General features: G+C 39.4%; 1 long non-coding RNA gene across 1 annotated transcript in view; it reads right to left on the reverse strand.

Moving 5' to 3' along the window:
- Nucleotides 1-5,776, reverse strand: part of LOC126396133 (uncharacterized) — a 91,327-nt gene extending 85,551 nt beyond the window's left edge. Inside the window, exon 1 of the long non-coding RNA XR_007570534.1 lies at nt 5,494-5,776. This is a non-coding gene — a long non-coding RNA (uncharacterized LOC126396133). The remainder of the gene's footprint in view (nt 1-5,493) is intronic.
- Nucleotides 5,777-6,000: the final 224 nt, after the last annotated feature.

A 6,000-nucleotide genomic window follows, 5' to 3' on the forward strand; every position in this document is an offset into this window, starting at 1 on the left:
AAGGCTCAGCTCTCTATACTGTAGCTTAAATGCATTTAAAGTCCATTCTTAACACACGCTCCCCCTCTTTATTTCAATGAGATTATTCTTGTGCGGGTGCTTTTGTTGGCTCGTGTGCGCGCTTTGGGTGTGTGCGTGTTTTGTGGGCGTCTATGTTATATTTTAATGTCAGTTAAAAGACAAAGGCAAGAATAAAAATGAGAGGATATCATTTTAATTAATGCTTTTTCGTGTGTTAGGGCTGGGTTTCTTCTCCAAGCTGTCGGGCACGGTGCCATCCTGCAGAATTAACCAAATAACGCTCCTCTAAACACGTGTGAGGTTAACAAAAGGCGGAGCGCGTTTTAAGAAAAAAAAGAAAGAAAAAGATGCAGACTGGGAGGCCGGGAGGCGGACGTGTGCTTGTTTCTGTGCCAAACTTTGTCACTCTCATTTGAATGTGAATGGTATTTACCACTGAGAGCTGCTTAGAAGGACCCCGCGTCTACAATGCACAACCTCCTTTTCTGAAGGATTTTTCAATTAGCGCCACCACCCCCTCCCTTTTTGCCACTAATCGGGGCTAATTAGGCTTTATCGCGGGGTAATAGCTTGTATTAATTGCCTCGCGGGCCAACTGTTGAGGAATTTGGCGAGTGATCCAATTGAATCTGACAAGTTTATTCCGTCTATTTAATATTCATTATATTCTAATAGGACACTTGTTTGCATGAATACAACAATTAGGCCCAAGCTTGCAGCAACACGGTAGGCCTGCGTAATTTTGTCAGCCTACTCTGCAGAACAGAGCTCAAATCTAATGTATTTAATGTTGTTTAAAACAAGCAAACAAACAAACAAAAAAAACAATAAATTGCAATAATGCATTGCTGCATAAATGACGGAAATATTGCAATTTATTATTATTTTTATGTGACACAAAATGCATGATTTTATTTTCATGCACTGGCCACTTTAACATTTTTAAACACATTTTCATGCACCATCAGCTCAGTGTAGTAAAATATAGGCCTACTGTTTGTGCTTACCGTACTGTCACCTTTAAAAATAAAAAAAATATTTTTTTTAAATATATTTTTTCTATCATTTTATCAAGCTCTAAACAGCAACAGCACATCTAGATAATGAAGCTGAAGCAATCTCCTTCATTTGACTATTAGGCATGATTTTTTTTTTTTTGGCAAACAAGTCATATTGGGACCTGCCACAATCAGACGTTTCACCCATCTGAATTTGTTTTTCTCAACTCTAAACATCATTTATTTATCCCTCACCTTAGCCTCAACTCCCTCCCTCTCTCTCCCTCCTCTTAAAAAACAAATAATAATGTTTATTTAGTCCTCATTATTAAGAGTTACCTTCAGTCACTCAGAGACCAAAGGGATTTCAAACATGACATCATAGTTACTGCAAAGAACTGACATATCGCACAGGGGATAGGGCCTGTAGTCTTACATAGCCAAAATTGATGTGCAACTAAAATAGAAACCTGAAACATCAATGCAGGATGTAAATGTATCTACTCGCGAGAATGTTTGATCATTAATCAATTAACATTTGTGAAACAAAATAGTTCCGTGTTTGGAAGAAGAAGAAGAAAAAAACGGACGATGAAAGCACCACCACGACATTTAGAAAAGAGCAAAAGAAATAATTAATTGCCTGCATGTTTCTATTTATATTGGTTACAGTAAGCTATTAGCCCCCTCCTCCTCCTCCTCCTCCTCCTCCTCCTCTGTGGGTGCCATTCTATCCATGAAGGGCAAAGAAGGGCCTGGATGTGGAGCAGGTCTGGACAGCATGCAGGAAGAGTCTGGGTGGAAGGGTGAGGGTGGATGTAGGCTTGTGGGGGGGGAGGTAAACCCACCCTAAGGTAACCCCCCCTTTTGATTCGCACACTACACACCACTTATACCTTATTCTGGGCTGAATATTTTATAGGCCCCAACAGCTGAAACCATCTGCAGGCTGACTGTTATGTAAATATCAGGCCTTTTTTTTAGCAAAAATTTTAAAAATAATAAATGCCCTCTTCATTTATTTTCAAATCAATTTCACTTTTGATTTCTTAATACATTTATTTTTAGCGTTACATTTCTGCAGCAGAGAACATGCAGGCCATGCAGCAATGAATCAGACGAGCACATTCATAATTATGCAAACCAAAAAATGCATACAAATAATAATTCTTAAAAAAAAAAAATCCAGGATCCAGAGAGTCAGTGAATTGGCTACTTGTCCTCTCCATGAGAGCCGGGTGAGCCGTCAGTCATTCTGCGCTGGGTGTCACAGCAGTTACATGAAGGCATATGGCTCTCAGCTGCCCCCCGCATGAAACCTCAACTAGTCCCGGTGAAGTTCAAGGTCTCTGCAGCCAGTGACCACTGACAGAGCCGGGAGGACACACACTGCAGCGCCTGCTGTCTGGATGCCTCTCTGACAGTCCGGAGCAGCCCAGTTAAAAGTAATATAATTATCAAAATCCCTTTATCATTATTATTGTTATTATTATTATTATTATTATTATTATTATTATTATTATCTTAATTTATTTTTAAGATGAGTTTATGTGTAAGCTTTATAAAAAAAAAGTGCCATGCAGACATTTGATGATTTCTCCTTGAAACACATCTGTTATTATTTACCGTTACCATTAATTTAACAACAGTAAACACCTGTCAGGAATAAATATCAAAAGCTTCACTTCGAATTTTACCTTTAACTTAAAGCAAAAACCACGAGAATTTAATTTGCCTTTCAATCACATTGTTTACAAGAGGAAGCATTGTCGCGCATTTCATAAATATAGATGAATGGCTCATGTGTGCCTCAGTTGAAATTTATCTTTAAAAAAAAGAAAACTCGCTATTTAAATGGTTTAGGCACTGGCAGAACGCAGGGATCAATTTCCTTTTATTGTTAAAGCTAAAAAGTTGCACTGTTATATCGGAGGCTGCGAGCTGAGGGCCCTAATTAGACTAATGTGCTCCTTACTTCAAACGTTAAAATGCTTCAGTCACACACTACTTTTTTGTTATTAACTTGATTATTCTTTAAAATAAAAAAATTAGAAGCTATGACATCATTGTGGTGATAAACACTAGTTGCAGTTTAGAGGTAGATCGACTTAATTAACAGCATATAAACGCACAAAACGTAATGTGCCATGTTTAGTGAAGAAGCCTTATTTGAAAACCATTTTGTAAAAGTTACAGTACATGCTTGATTATGTGTATATGTCTGTTTATTCCGTGGTAATTAATTATGTAATTGCATGTAACACTTGAAGTTGTGAGATGCCCCATTCACTGTCATTTTGTGCAAGGTGCTACTGTTTTAAAGGATGAACACAATCACATGATTTTGTTTCAAAAGCAACTGCAACCTCAGTTGATATTAATGTATTGTCCAAAATCATGTCATTTCAGAGGAAATGAGCATGCAGTTTCTCCAACTTTCATCATTGAAGCAATTTATCAAAGTACCTTTAATACTATGAACAAAAATATATCCAAATCTTTTTTTCCCAGAATAAAATAATGACAAAAAATTCTGCAACAATTGAAAAAAATACATTAGAAATATCTAATTTAATCTGAACAAATTAATAAAATATGTTTCCAGTATTTTTAGGGCTGAATCAATGGTATTTGTTTGTAAAAGTTTACAATAAATTATCCTATCATGTGGAAATATGTGATTAAAAATTGCTTTACTGTTTACTGAAGGGACACCCAAACCTTTTATCTTTTTTTTAACTAAACTACCTGAAGTTTGTCTTAAAAAGGGGAACATGCACAAAAAAGAAAATGAGGAATGATGAAGATGCAGGTTATACAGAGATGAGGAAGAGGAGTAAGAGGTTATGAAGCAACAGAATCAGATGAAGAGACGCAGTCAGTGGATGATAGGTGGTCCCAGGTGTCTGTAATGACATCAGGATGGGAGAGATCCCGCATCTGCATAGTGCAGGAGATCCTGTTTCCTCAGAAAGTCTCTTCATGAGAGACAGGTCACGGCCAATAGCCTCTGTCTGACACATAATTGGTGATATTGATTATAGGTTATCATATGCTGCGGGCCATTTGTAAGATAATGCTGCAGGGGTTAATTTGTCAGCCATTAACCTTTTGGACTGGTGTGTATGTACGTGTAAATTAAGTTTGAAACAACTTCTAACTAGGTTCATCTAATAAATGGAATGCTAACGTGTTTAAGCTATATTACAATACAACACCGTGGATGATGACAGTTTAAACACACTTGACAGGTGGGCAGATTTCTAAAGAGACCGTCATGTGCTTTCCAAATTAACCCCCTCTCAAAGCTTCCAGAGCTGCATCTATAGCATGAATTCTTGTGCTGACCCTTTAGAAAAATATCTCCTCACCTAAAAATGAAAGTGACATTTACAGGAAACACCTTTTCCTCTTGCCTCAAATCTGTGAAGTGGCTGCTTGCCTACATGCCTACAGGACTCTGAAAGTTGATCCAGCCCATCAATCCAGACTAATGGGTGAAGGGGAAACTATGCAAAGAGACAAGTCACTCTGTGCTGACGTAGCACCTAAAACTACAGCTTCCACCTGATATCAATTTTATATCCTTTCACTAAGCTATAAGAATATGATGAACGTCTGCAAAATGATTATATAAACCAATAATCGCGTGTAATCACTGTGTCAACTAATGCGTAATGATGTTATTACTCACAATATATTAATATAAAGGGAAAGACATGAATTGGAAATGTGGGAAATATAATTTGCTGCAATTTTTGGTATATCTGAGTTCACTTACCATAATGAAAATTAATATCTTCCTATTATTTCTATCTTGTTATACTTTAAATGCAACCCTTCAGTAGGCACTTCAGGGCAAAAAGTTGCAATGTTGCAAAGTAGTCAAACAGTTTTAACGGCTTCAGAATCATCACAGTTTGCCACATATTTTGGTTTTTATCTCAGCGAGGAATAACACATCAAATACACAAAATCACAGAAAAGAGAAAAGCTGTAACCTTTGAGAAAGTCGATCAGAGGCGATCAGAGGTGTAGAAGCACCTAGTACAGCCCAGAGCAGTAAAGACAACCCACTTCAACTTGAAAAACATGACATTTGCCACCTCAGAGCATAAAACATGTCTCTCTAACTCTACACCTGTAAACCTGTAAACCCACACAATGTAGATCAAGAGGGAAACCGAGCTATTCTCACTCCAGCAAACACTATTAAAAGTTACTCAGTAATGGGCGTGCATGCACGCAAGTACTGCCTTGTGTACAGTAAGTGTGTGTGTGAGTGTGTGTGTCAGAGAGAGAGAGAGTGAGGGAGAGGAGAGAGAGGAAGAGGGAGGGGAGGGGAGGGAGGGAGACAGTGTGAAAAAGTGAAAGCATGAGTGAGTGCTGGTCAGCAAATCAGTCAGTCAGCAAAGCTCAGTTGACAAAGTGAAACAGAGCAGGGCAGCCCCAAAGAAAAGGAAGGCACAGGTACCTGTGTGGAGCAGTCCGGTGGCGGGATTAGCCCTCCAGCTCGGTATGCATTAATTATCCTCCAGAAAGATGGGCGCTCTATAGGCTCGCTCCTGACCCGGCACTCCTACTGTCCCACAGTCAAAGGAAAGGATGGATGGAGAGGAGCGAGAGAGAAAAGAGGAAGAGAAATGGGAGACGAGGAGAGAAGAGAGAGGAAAGGGAGAGGGAGAGAGAGGGGGGAGAGAGTCAGATCCACTGCTGCCCTGACACCATGACTGGTCCACGTGAGATTGATCACACACTCGCACTCACACACACTGAGGCCTCTGCAGTGACAGGGGGGAACTGCCAAGGAGTAGCATGCTTTGTCTAGCCTGGGGACACACATACACAGACGAACGGACGGCCACGACGCACATGCACACACTTGCATGTTAGAGACGCGCACAGACACATGCACACGCTGACTTGGACAAACACACACGTGGCCTATGACTCACACACTGTCTTATGAGTTGCGGCTATA

Source organism: Epinephelus moara, chromosome 1 (assembly GCF_006386435.1).
Source record: "Epinephelus moara isolate mb chromosome 1, YSFRI_EMoa_1.0, whole genome shotgun sequence".
Lineage (NCBI taxonomy): Eukaryota > Metazoa > Chordata > Actinopteri > Perciformes > Serranidae > Epinephelus > Epinephelus moara.